This window comes from Anser cygnoides, chromosome 16, assembly GCF_040182565.1.
Source record: "Anser cygnoides isolate HZ-2024a breed goose chromosome 16, Taihu_goose_T2T_genome, whole genome shotgun sequence".
NCBI lineage: Eukaryota > Metazoa > Chordata > Aves > Anseriformes > Anatidae > Anser > Anser cygnoides.
This window is the reverse complement of record NC_089888.1, coordinates 3,240,970-3,253,000: the sequence shown is the minus strand read 5'-3', so window position 1 is coordinate 3,253,000 and position 12,031 is coordinate 3,240,970. Positions and strand designations below refer to the sequence as shown.

Here is a 12,031-nt window from a genome sequence, read left to right as displayed (position 1 = left end):
ATAGCAAAGGTCAGTGTAAGCAACATCTGCTGCAGCATCTCTGCAAGCAGAGGATGCTGCTACCGTCAGCCTTTGCAGCCAAGCTCAGACCCTTGAACAGGACCAAGGGCTTGCAGGGATTTTCCCTGTCTGCAGGGATTTTGCTCCTGCTTCTTGCAATGCAGAATTTAGAGTGTCAGAAGTAAGTTTCTGCTCCAGCTCCTACGCCACCATTTTCAGCCATTCCTCCACAGACCTTTGGGATTTTGAGAAAGGCAATTCTGAAAAACAACCCTACTGTTAACAGGCTGCAAATTGGCATGCAGGAGGCTGAACTGCCATGGGGAAATAGAGATTTTTCTAATCTGCAACCAGAGTCTGAATTCAAGGAATAGCAATGTGTGTCTTTGCAGGCAGCCAAGCCCTGTACAGCACCCAAGGAGTTTCTTCACCCAGCACCTCACACTTGCTTCATCCATCAGACTTTTAGCCAGTCTCCAATGCTGGCCACAGCCAGCTGCTTTGGGGTAAGGTCTGAAGAAATTTAGAACAGAAAAGAAAGCAGCTCACAGGCAAAACATCTTCCTCGTGCCAGTCATCTGGCAGCTGGATTAAGCCTCAGAGCAGAGGAGGTTGCATGAAGTCTGTGTTCAGGACTGACTCCTCAGTAGCCACACCAGAAACAAATCTGACATTTGGCCTGTCGGTCTCATTGGCAGTCTCATCCTCTAGCATTTAGTTCCATGTGTTCATTTTGCACTTTACTTTAAAAAAAAAAATCAATTCTGAGAAATGGATATGCAACAGGACTTGTCTTTGTTATGGTTTACATAGAGGGCCGTGACCTGGGTGTGTTCTGCCTTGGGATCGTTTCCTGGAGCACTGTGCGGATTTGGGGTTATGGTGGCCTTTTGGCTGTCCAGTTAGGTTTGGCACCTGCAGCTCCAAAACCCTGCTGGGGTACACTGGGACCTCATCTGTTCACCATGGTGGCTTTAATTAGCCAACAGAGGTGCTGGCACCAGGCAAGGATGGCTCATATCTGCTCTCCTCTCCAGCCACAGGTTTACAATTGCTCTCTCTGGTACCACCTTCCTTGCTCCCTATTGAGCCATGGGGTACTTCCATTCTCCCTCTGCTATTCCCATATTTACCTGCTGGTTTACCCCTGGGGTTTGCTGAGGTGGCAGGGCAGCACTCTGAAACCAGCAGATCCTCTGAGATCCTGGGAGACGGCAGGTCCCCCTGCAGCTCCTCCGTTTGTCTCATCGCCCTGGCAAAATGGCTTTTCTCCAAAGATGGGGCCCCTCCTCAGGATGACACCTGTAATTCTACCGTAAGGGCAGCAGAGTGCATAGTATTACTGTAAAAATATCAGGTAGGCCCTTTTAAATAGTCTGGAAGGCTGTACGTGAGTAAACACCCCAGTTTCCCTTCGGGAGCTCACGGTTCCCCATGCAATACTGCTTCAAGACCCCAGGTGACGTTGCCACAGCAGCCCTGCACACCCCCTACAGCACAGGTAGATCCATCTCAGCCAGATTTAATGCACCTACTTGTGGACGGAGGGATTGTGTGGGTGGAGACACCCAAGATGACCATGTCCAGCTGGGGACCTCTCACAATTGCTCTTTTCCTTGGAAGGCCCGCTCTGGCAGTGCAGAGCTAGCCAAGCCATCGCTCCCTGATGGTCTCTCGTGCCCAGCACAGGAGTTGGGCCAAGCCTTGTGTCCACCTTGCACGGAGAGCGACCTGGCTCAAAACTTCAGGCATGGAAATTGCTGACTGATATGTCAATGCACGGCGGTGCTCGGTTCTCCAGCCTCCTTTGAAAAAATATAGCTCTAAGCATCTCCAATTTCTGCTTTCGTTTTTGTCCCTTTCTGCCTTTATCTAAGCCCTTTGTACTTCATCCTTACAACACGGAAAAGGAAAAAAGAGAGAGGAAAAAAAAAAAAAGAAAAAGGTGACATACACATTGAATGAGAGCGAATGGGTTTTTTCTCACCCAATGGACAGATTTCTTCCCCTTCCTCCTCCAGCATTTCACATCCTCAGCTCTCCCTCCCTCTCTTGCTGTAAATATCCTCAGCAATGGACGGACCCTGCAAATGTCCTGAAGAGCACACAGCGCCGTGCAGAAACCACCAGCCATGCTCAGAGTGCACAAGCTGGGCTAAGAAAGTACCAACAGATTATTAAAGGGCCTTCCCAGAGCAAGAAGCTGTCCAGGACAGAGGCTGGTGGTGCCCGTGCAGCCACCATCTCCTCTGCTGGGCCAGGAGGAGGACAGAGAGCCGCAAGGGCCACCAGTGAAGGGGACGAGGCTTCCTCCTGGTCCTCAATTGCCCCTGGAACAGCCCCTGGATTCCTGGTTTCGAGCACGGTGACGGCGATGCACACGGACAAACTCCGTGCTGGTCCACTGGTTCAGCAAGCCCTGCACGTAGCCGAGAGGAAAGACACCTTATTTCAGCTGCTTCCAAAGTCAGCAGGAAGAGACCTGAAAAAATTGACTGTAACATAACAACATAATGAGACGTCTGGTGTTGAAGGCTGCCCGACAAAGGCAGACATGCCAACGTCCCCCCCGCACACCAGGAACTGGGAACCGAGTCGCTCCCAGCTCACGCCGCATTCCTATTTCTGTCCTGCTGGCATTCAGCTTGTGATCTGGGGGAGGAAATGTAATTAATGGAGGACACACAGCTAGAGTGTGACAAAGGAAGACAAATCTGGTTGTGTGTTATATTTATGCCTTGCCCACAGCCAGAGTGGAAAAAAGAAAAAAGTATTTGGCCAGCATAAAAGGTGCTCTGTGAAATACAAATGCTCTTTCCTTCTTCAAAAATAGAAACTGAGGAGAAATGACTGAAATCTTCTCAGGTTCAGTAAGATCCTAAAAGCCTTGAGTCCTTCTTGAACAGTCCCATGATCACAAATCAGTGAAATAAGCCTACAAAGAGAAATGTGCTTCTTGATTTGCCTTGGTCGTGCTGTTCAAGCGCAGCAGAGGGAGATAATTTTGGTCTCCCTCAAAATACTACCTGGTCGATATCTTTTTTTCGGTAGCTCATCCAATCCCCCTGACTAAGAGGTGCGCAGCCGGGTCCCTCGGAGCAGCAGGGAGAGATTCAGGAGAGCCGCACGCTCACTCGGTGCCACTTGACCGTGCTCGGTTTGGAGAGGTCAGCTACATCTCCGCGGCGGCAGCGCGTCGTGGAGGGGAGATCTCTCCAGCCCACTTCAAAGCCTGACGAGAAGAGGGACAGGTACTGCCTCCTGGGAAGGACTGCCATGGAAATAGGAACTTGAAGAGGGTCTTACGGCGTTAGCTTACTCCAGAGAAAGCCCGGTGCTGTGCTGGGGGTAGTGATTTGAATCGCAGCCTGTGTAATTGATTTCTCTGCAGGTGCTTGCTGGTGGGCAGTGGGATCTGCGGTAGTTGCATGGGTTTTCTGGGTTTCTGTCTGGAAACCATCTCTGATGGGGCAGAACCACAAAGCTGCTGGCAGAAGCGATGTGCAAAATCTCAGCCATTCCTCAAGCACCAGCTGAAAGCCCCCCAGCCTTGCATCCCTTCACAGCCAAAGCCACCGTGGTGCTTAGCCCAGTACCCACCTCGTCCTCCTGCACCTTCCTCAACCTCGGTGCCTCCAGGCCTGGCCAGCTTCCTTCCCCGACCACCCCCTCCCATCCCACCTTCAGAAATAAATTAATTTCTTCATTGCAAACCCCCTGTCTGCTGGAAAGGCTTCAAGGGGAAGTCTTACCATTACAGCAACGCTAAAACTCACACTGCTCAATGCCATCACTGTACAAAAATCTGCTTTTTATGTGGATCAGGTGTTGGTTTCTGCCCCTGGCTGGGGGCGCTCCTTCAGACCGTAATTAATTTGTGTAAACTGGAAAAAATAAAGACAAAATATCTGGGCTGCCACGGCTTAATAACGCAACTTGGGCAGAACTGCGGCATTTTCTCAGTAAACTGAGGAATGTTCCAAACTTCAGCTTGAAAGTTCAGACCCCCAGAGAGATTGTTAGATTTTAATTGCTACCTTAATCAACATTTATTAGTGCTAACCAAAGCTCCTCGTGGATTTAAAATTCAACCCATTTGTCAACTATTAATTATTTTAAGCAGACAAGCTGTTATTTCACCGGCTATATTAAATGTGACTTTTCAGCATATGTGAAATATTACAAATAGCTGCAGAAATTTTGATCCTGAATCATAATTCAACAGATAAACTATTCTTCGCCATGATCCCACTTGTCTCTCAGGCACCTATAATATCTCTCGCCCTTCTCTACCTCCTTCTCACCTGGCAGAAAGTACAAAACCCGAAGCAGGTCCCATGTGTTTCAGGAGCAGAATGATTTGTTCTTTCCATTTCATTTTAAATTAACTCTTCTTTGAATCCTCCCGCAGCCCGTGTGCCTCATGTATCAGGCTGAAGGTTTTATAGTGCGGGCTCTGCCTCAAATCTTCGGCATTGTCCTGGGGGTCAGAGCTGATTTATTAATTGCCTTTCACTCTCACTCTCCCTGAGGACGCGTGCTTGCCTGCAACCTGGCTTGTTTCACCCAGCAAGCACCCCCAGGTCTCTGCGTCACCCCCAGCAGCAGAGGGGACCCCAGCACCCCTCTGGCACAGCTCCGACGGCCACCGGGGGAGCAGAGCAGACCCACGATCCATCTACTGTGCATTGCCAAGAGAGTGTGGGAAGAAGGAAAGAAGTCACCACTTGATTTAACTCTTTACCGATCTTTGCAGATAGAAATCTTTGCCTCCTACATCCATTCCCATGCTTCTGCCTTTTGCTTACTCTTGAAACCCCAAAACTCTTTACTAGAAATTCCCAAGCTGGCCTGGTCCCTTTAAGTGATTTAATACACACGTAGGCAAAAGCCTACAAAATCAATCCATTTTGATTATCACGGCTGAAATGACTCAATATTACCAAATGACAGAAGAAGAAAAGTTGGGGGATAATTGACTGTCACCATGGTTTGATTCTTTTTGACATGCTCTGCGAGAGAATATCCAAGTATAATAGTCTCACTCATTACAACTATCCCAAGCGTGAACCGAAGAAGTGCGGAATAACAAGCAGATACTAGAGAAGCACGGCCTGCAAGAACAGCTGCCGTGCTTTATTTACATGGTGATAAACCACCTAGACACAGGCGTAGTCTGCAGCGGCTGCTTCTGCACCCATCCCAGGCAGCAAGCCCCACGCAGCAGAAGTAGGAGCATCGGATGCATCGAGCGCTTGCACTTGTGTCTAAAAGCATAGGAAAGAGGATGATTTGCTGGGTTTTGACAAGGATATCATCAGCTACCCTCAGTGGGGAGCATCAGCCCGCACCAGGGAAGCACCAAGCCGTGGAGGCACTTCCCGTGGATGAAAGTCCCCCACGGGAGCCCCCGCTGGTTGTGCACTGCAGACAGGCAGGAGGATGGACACAAAATAACTGCAAAACCTGGATTAGGATTACTCAGATGTCAGGAGCATGAGGCACGGCATGAATGTTTATTAAAATATTTAGAGGGCTGACAAGCAGCAGAGCTGGAGGAAAGGAAATATTTTGTGATAGATGTTGGGCAATATCCCTTTGGCGGAAGCAAGGAGGAACCCAAATACCGGCAGACAGTGAGAACTGAAACCCAACTGCACTAGTAAATTATTTAAAGCATATTTCCAACCTGTCATTTGGAGCTAAACTATTACTTCCCCTTCAGTAGAATATATCTGGTGAGGAGGGTGAGGGGGAAAGAGTTACAGAGCCCTGCACATTCAAAGGGAAAATCGAGAACATTATTCACTGAGCTTTTGTTCAACCAAAAATATTGCCCTAAATAGTGTTGTGGATAACTAGATCTGAGAAGCAAAGCCGAGGCCAGTAAACATTCTGACAGCAGACAAATTGACTTCATTCTTGTTTGCAAGCAAAACTGAGTAAATTTAATTAATTTACCTTGTAGCACAATGTACCCAATTGCTGCAAACTAAGAAGGCAGTTTTCCTGAAGGAGGAATAATAGAATCAGAGCATCACTCAGGTTGGAAAAGACCTCTAAGATCATTGAGTCCAACATGAAGGAGACAGGATTTGAATCTTTCAGGTTAAGGATGATGTGATGGAGGATCAGCAGTGCTGCTCTGGCACTTCTTCCTCCCTGCATCACCAGGAACAGGGAGGCAGGAGTCATCCGACCAAAGCCCCAACATTTCAGCTTCCATACATCCCTCAAGTCAGTGGCAGGAGTCTCTAGATTAAATAAGGTGAGATGTGCAAGTGCCCCAAACCTATTTTCATCACCTTCACCAAGTGTAATCCCAGCGAGGTGGGCTTTTTAGTTGCTTGCTTTTTGTTTTTGTTTGTTTTGGTAATTGTTTTACTCTTTCGTTTTTCTAAAGAAACATTCTTTTATCCTTCAGTTTTATGGAGGCGTGAAGCTGAATATCCGTGATGTACAACAAGGCATTCTGCATCACGCTGTGACAAACCTTAAAGCTTTCCCATTTGCCCAGCTCTCTAGCACATTATTTCCAGGATTTCCTGAATTTCACATCTTTTACTCTACCTTTGGGAACTAGAATCAGAAGAGCCATTCAGGTCTGAGACTGGTGTCCTTAAGATCAGGAGAGGAGGAAGTTTTCTCTTATGAATATTTATAACGAAGAAAGTATTCTGACATTTAGCAAGGTAATGAGGAGCTCTGAGGTCCCCAGGGAGTTTGATGCTTAGGTATTACCCTTGTGTACAATTAGGGATAATAAGCCTTATATCAAACGTGAATCATACCTTTTTGCTATTACTTACGATAACTTTGAAAATAACTTGGGCCACAAGATTCTAAGTATGCATAGAAATGAGGTTAAATGATCTCATCTGGTACCCAGTCAAGCTCAGGAATGCCACCATTATTCAGTGCTCTGACACATCTTTGCTATCCCATCATAAGCAGGAGACACATTTAAGTTGTTCTGCCTCAGATGTTGTTTTTTATGAACAACTGATTTCTCCGTGGAGGGAGATTTATGAATGGGAAAGCTGGGGGAATGTTTTTGCCATAGAGATATGATGGATTTTTTGCCAGTATGCAATTCATTTCCATCTGTTCTGTCTCTGATTAACTCCTGCAGAGTGTGTGATTAACTTCTCTCAAGATCATTAGCTGCTCTGCATTCCCGTTATAGTTCATCAGCGTAGGACCACACACAGGCTTAAAAATGTTACACTGATTATTCTTAATGTCCAAATCCACACTGGCTGGTCATTCTTTCATGATGTCCCTGGATCTAAAGAGAGAAGGCATGTTACCAGGAAAACATCACTACTCGGAGCAAGCCCAAAATGCTAATGACAATGAAGTTCAGGTGGATCAAGTACAGCACAGCCTGAAAACAGTGCATGCTGCCACCGTTAGCCTTGCAGTAACAGGCATTTTCTTCTGATCTTAAATCTCTACCAGTATAAAACCTACAACGTCTTAATAGAAGCAAGCAGCCCCAGCTCATCCACAAGGCTTTTGTCTCACCCTCTGAGCTGTGTCTCGAGTGGTCTCCTTTTGTGAACAGAATAAGGCCAGTAATGGATGTGTCAGTAACAGAGGCTCACGTGTCCTTGCCATGCAATTAATTAACCATATGTCTCATTGATATTAACGGGTGCAGAGCAATAGCAACATAGGGACAGGACCTGGTCCCTTACTTGGCAGCATCAGTCAGATCCATCTCATCACGCCGCCACGGCTACTTCATTGCAGCCCCAGAAATAAAATGCGCCTCTGTGAGTTAAAAGATAAATATGCAAAGATCGAGCTCCTGCTCAAGCTCCTTCTTAGAACTCCAAACCTTCACACACGCTTTGGCACCTGGCCTTGTTCCTATTCACCCATTATTTGCATTTCCACGCTAGGATGCGCTTGTCTGAGATAAGGACCACGGGCCCCACACCACAGTACAAGCTCCCACAGGTGCTAGGCACCCACTCAAGCTCTTCTGATTCCTTATTCTCTCACTTCTGTACTCTTTTAGGCTTCCTCTTTAGTCTGTAGATTTAATTTAGATATGTATCGAATGAATGATCCAAAAGAGGGAAGATCGGAAAGATTTTGTACTGGATAATATGCTCTGAACCAGGCCAAACTGAAATTACTAAAATGCCTCAACATTTTTCAGAAGAGCAGAAATCCCTTTCTAGGCTGTTTTTCAGCTTCCCCATTCCTCCCTGTGCCAGGCACTGGCTATGAAAGCAGTTGTTGCTCTCTTTCCTCACTTACAAATATGATCTCTCCTGCCCCGTTGTATCTAAGGAATGGTATTTAGCTGATAACTGCTAAGTGCTTGGCATGGACGTTTGGAAAGCTATGCAAAGATGGGGTTTAATTAGATGGTAATTTATTTCCCGAGGAAAAAAAGAAAAAACAAAAACCAAAAAACAACTTTGGGTATTTCATCAGATACATCCTGTGAACATCAAACACGAGTGCCAACGCCAAGCGCCCCTTGTGGCATGCCAGCAGCGCGTGCGCTTCCCTGCCCTGCTTTGTCTGCCACCAGTTGCATACCCAGGAATGTGGCAGCGTGCTTATTAACAGCAGGAATTATCCACTGGGTCGTTAAAAAAAAATGCTAATTCCAGCCACCGAGTGAGAAAACTGGTAATTTTGTCGAGTACGTGTAGTCAAATAGGACTTTTTGACAGCCAAATGTTGATGTAGCAGGATGTGCTTTTCTGATTGGCATATGCTAACAATACTACCTCCCCAGCCAGGGGGAGGATAATTTACTTTTCATTTCCATTGGAAATGAGGTGAACCAGAATGTGGTAGATTGTTAAAACCCAGCTATGTGGTTTAATTGATTTGCTCAAAAACATGACACCCTGCGTCCTCAGCCCTCTCCGCCATCATTTCCAGGAAACCAGCAAGGACAGATCTTCCCCTGAGATGCTTTCCAGCTCCTTTGGGGTCTCGTGGCCATTTCCCAGGCATGTCCTCAGGGTCCAAAGGGTCTTTGGGATGGTTGAAAGTCTCTGCACTGAGAAATCCAGGCAGCGAGGGACCATCTCTGCTCTCCGCCACAAAGCAGGTGTCATGACCAGGGGCTAAATTTCCCCTAAAAAACTGTCCTCCTCATCTGCTCCTGGGTCTGGTCCCTGCTGGTGGGGTCCCTGGCTGCCACTCCATGGGGCACCCTGGTGCGGGGCACCCTGCTGCTGCCAGCATTTCCTGCTTTGTTTGCTTAGTGTGACCGTGCACATAGAAAAAAGGCCAACTTTGGGAAAACACGAGAAGCAATTTCAAAAAATATTTACCTTTTATAGCTTCAATATAAGGAACCTTTTCAGATAAAAATTCTTCCAATGGAAATATTATGAACTATCCTAATCCTTGTCTTTTTATTTTATTGTAATACTTGCAGTATTCCAATAACAGGTGTTTCAATTGCTACCATATCTCCATAATTTTTAACTTCCCACCACTTAAGAGGTCCAAGACCCAGTAAAACAGCTACAAATACCTGTTAGCAGCTTCAAAGCCGTGTACGGATGGGCCATGGAAGCAGCCAGTAGCTGGCACGCCGGTAACTCAGCCAGCTGGATTTGCTGGCAGCAGAGGTGACCTGGAGCTGGAGCAGAGCCTTCCTTTCGGGTTTCCTCGGATGGGATAAGTAGGTCCTGCTCAGGGAACTCACCATTGATTTTATGCACCTCGAAAGTAAATGTCAGTAACGTCACAGAAATAAAGGAAATAGAAAGCGACTCCGCAAAGCCTTCTCCTCACTGGCAACAGCAGCTTTGAGCTCCCTCGTGATGCTTCTGGGGAAAAGATGCTTCAAGTCTGGGGCTGCCGGTAAATTTTGTGGCTGTGCTTATTAGAGGGGAAAAGTCATAGGAGTTTAATTGAAACCCCCAAAATTGCTCAGTGTCTTTACTGGAAGATGTGATCCCTTAGGGAAAGATTCTGATCCTAGGTGCACGAAGCCTTAACATTAAATTACAGAAGGAGATTCCTTCGGCACGATGATATAGGAAAGGACACACTGAGGGGTGGAACTGGTCCCCGTGTTGTCCCCTCAGGGATGCTGCTGGGGGCTACCACGCACAAGTAGGTAGGAGCCAGGGACAAACCTGACCCAGGTGGCTTCCAGCGAGGCACACCTGGGGTTCCTTTTACCTTGGGCGAGGCACAGCACCAGCTGGATCTGTAGTCTGTACCTGCATAAAATGCGTGTAACAGATGTAACGCTGCCTCTTCAGATATATAAAGGGTAAAGTCAGGAGACCGGGATAAAACTTCCTTCTGAAGGGGCCTGGGGACCGTGTTCCTCCAGGAGCCACCCTGCAGCACAAGTGAATGAACCTTCCCAGAACTTCGGGTTTGCAGGACTCGCTTAAGCCCTCTGGGGAGCCGCCAGGCGAAGTTACGTGTCCATCTTCCCCATCACCGCGGCGAACGAGCTGCTGGCTGCTTCCAGCGGTAACCCAGGGAAACGGCGAGGGACGGCCTGGCAGGCGCAGAGCACGTCAGCGCGAAGCTCCGCAGGGCCAGGGGAGCCGTTTTCTGTACAAAAGGTTTAGGAAGAGGCACGAACGCCAGCATCGTGTTCTTCTTTTGTTTCACTCGATTTTGCTGGTCCCTTCCCCTGTGCCTCTCCCACGCGCTCGTCTGGGAGGCCCCAAACTCCCATCCCGCCGAGTTCTGCGCTCTCCTGCTCAGCTAACGACGCAAATTGGATTGTGTTGAGCTGACCAGGAGAGGCTGCTAACTGCTTTTTTCCCCTCTGGAAGTGTGATTTCATTTCCATAAATTTCCGTTTGTCTTCTCGTGAGCTGATGGAGCCCCATCCCCAGACACGCTCTCTCTGCGGTGTCCTCACCTAACTGCAATGCTTCGTGGTTCGGCTGGGATTAAAATCCCTTGTGGCAGTAGGATGGAAAGCCAGGATGGAAAGTGTGCTGCCGTTGGAGCCCCCTGGGAGGCCAGAGGTGCTTGGTATCGAGTGATCTGGTAGCTCAGGCACGCTTTCATGGGGCCAGCGTCTGGGCAGAGGTTTCTGCTGGCATTTTACCCTCTGCTGGCATCTGCGGTGTCCCCGTTTTGCACAGTGCATCCAGAGAAGAGAGGTTTGGGTCAGTGTAGGGCAGCCTTGCCCAGGGCCAAATTCTGCTGCCTGCGAGGCTCGTGGAAATTGGAAATTCACCACCCTTGGTGGCCAAGTTACAAGGTGAGCTTTTTTAACTATAGGAGAGTTTTGGTACAAACCAAGACAGGACAGAAATCTTTAAATTAATCCTTTCATAGAATGTATGCAATGTATGAGACAGTTTCTCAAGCTTTCGAAAGACTTCCCAACACAATTAGGGAATGAATCAATACTTTAAAGAAAACTCAGAAAAGACTTCTTGGGTTCTGCGTAATTATATTAGGTAAGACTAATTTTTAACTTGGACAATTCTATGGAGTGAAATCCAATAGACTCTGAATCCCAGGTGACAGAGTGAAGCATTTCCTTTTGTCATTTGCAGAATGGTAGGACAAAAGGACGTTCAGCATCTAAAGCAGCACAAACAGCAGCAGGACCACAGGGCTTTTTTCATAGTCAAAAAATACATTATATATATAATATATAATTTCATAGCTTTTTTTGGGTGAGCCTGAGCAAAGTCTCTTCACCCCTGTGTGCACCAGCTCAGCACAGCTGAGGTTCAGCTGTGAAGGTTAAATAAATAAAGCGGGTCCTTTACAAGCACATTACTCCGAGTGAAAGCCTGTCATCTTGTGCCAGCTGAGAACTTGGTGCCTACCACTTAACGATCTTTCTCAGCATCTTGAAGCAACTCCAAAAGCTAACTTCTTTGTATACAGGAGGCTGTGAGACGTGTTATGTTTTAGAAGACAATGCAAGCTTAGAAAACTGCTATATATTTAACAACAGAGACCATTAACAGCTTGCAATGGTGGGGTATATCTAGGAATTTCCTCGGGAAATTGTCCACAGAGGAGCTCTATTATTATTACAAGCATAAACCAAGAG

The 12,031-nt window shown here is 47.2% G+C and overlaps 1 protein-coding gene and 1 long non-coding RNA gene across 2 annotated transcripts in view; one reads left to right on the top strand and one right to left on the bottom strand.

Annotated features, from left to right (window-relative positions):
- Positions 1–12,031, bottom strand: part of LOC106040788 (uncharacterized) — an 88,840-nt gene that overhangs the window by 5,958 nt on the left and 70,851 nt on the right. Inside the window, exon 5 of the long non-coding RNA XR_010825322.1 lies at positions 1,134–1,310. This is a non-coding gene — a long non-coding RNA (uncharacterized lncRNA). The remainder of the gene's footprint in view (positions 1–1,133; positions 1,311–12,031) is intronic.
- The window catches only part of NTSR1 (neurotensin receptor 1), a 48,782-nt gene that overhangs the window by 21,886 nt on the left and 14,865 nt on the right, over positions 1–12,031 (top strand). The gene's annotated exons all lie outside the window — the stretch shown is intronic.